Genomic DNA, 523 nt, shown 5'->3' with positions numbered 1-523 from the left:
TTTTTTTTTAAATATAATAATAGCAAATAAATCAGATCTGAGCATGTAGGCCCCTCAAAGGATGTCACTGGGTTGGTAACTGGGGATAAAGACAAGGCAGATTTACTAAGCACATTTTTTTAGCCCTGTGTACACAAAGGAAAATGGCAGAGCTCAAGTCCAAATTCATATTAGCAATGTCACTACCTTAAATGAGTCACAATGGCTCAGAATTGATATTGAGAAACAGCTGGGAAAAATTAAGGTTGATAAAGCATCAGCACCTGTTGGATTACATCCACGTGTCCTCAAAGAGCTAAGCTCTGTTATTTCAATGTCATTATTTCTAATTTTTGGAGACTCTTTAGTCACTGGCAAGAACCACATAGAGGAGTTTCTGCTAGAAAATATTATTATAATTGATAGTGAGCATGGCTTCAAGAAAGACAGAAGTTGTCAAACAAATTTACTCTCTTTTTATGAGGAAGTAAGTAAACAGGTAGCCAGTGGAATAGCAGTTGATATAGTGTACTTGGACTTTGCT

The 523-nt window shown here is 36.1% G+C and overlaps 1 protein-coding gene across 1 annotated transcript in view; it reads right to left on the bottom strand.

Moving 5' to 3' along the window:
* The window catches only part of LOC140328485 (inactive N-acetylated-alpha-linked acidic dipeptidase-like protein 2), a 174,697-nt gene that overhangs the window by 35,608 nt on the left and 138,566 nt on the right, over positions 1-523 (bottom strand). The window lies entirely within an intron of this gene.

Source organism: Pyxicephalus adspersus, chromosome 4, assembly GCF_032062135.1.
Source record: "Pyxicephalus adspersus chromosome 4, UCB_Pads_2.0, whole genome shotgun sequence".
NCBI lineage: Eukaryota > Metazoa > Chordata > Amphibia > Anura > Pyxicephalidae > Pyxicephalus > Pyxicephalus adspersus.
Note: the sequence above shows the minus strand (reverse complement) of the source record. Positions and strands in the feature narration are given on the sequence as shown.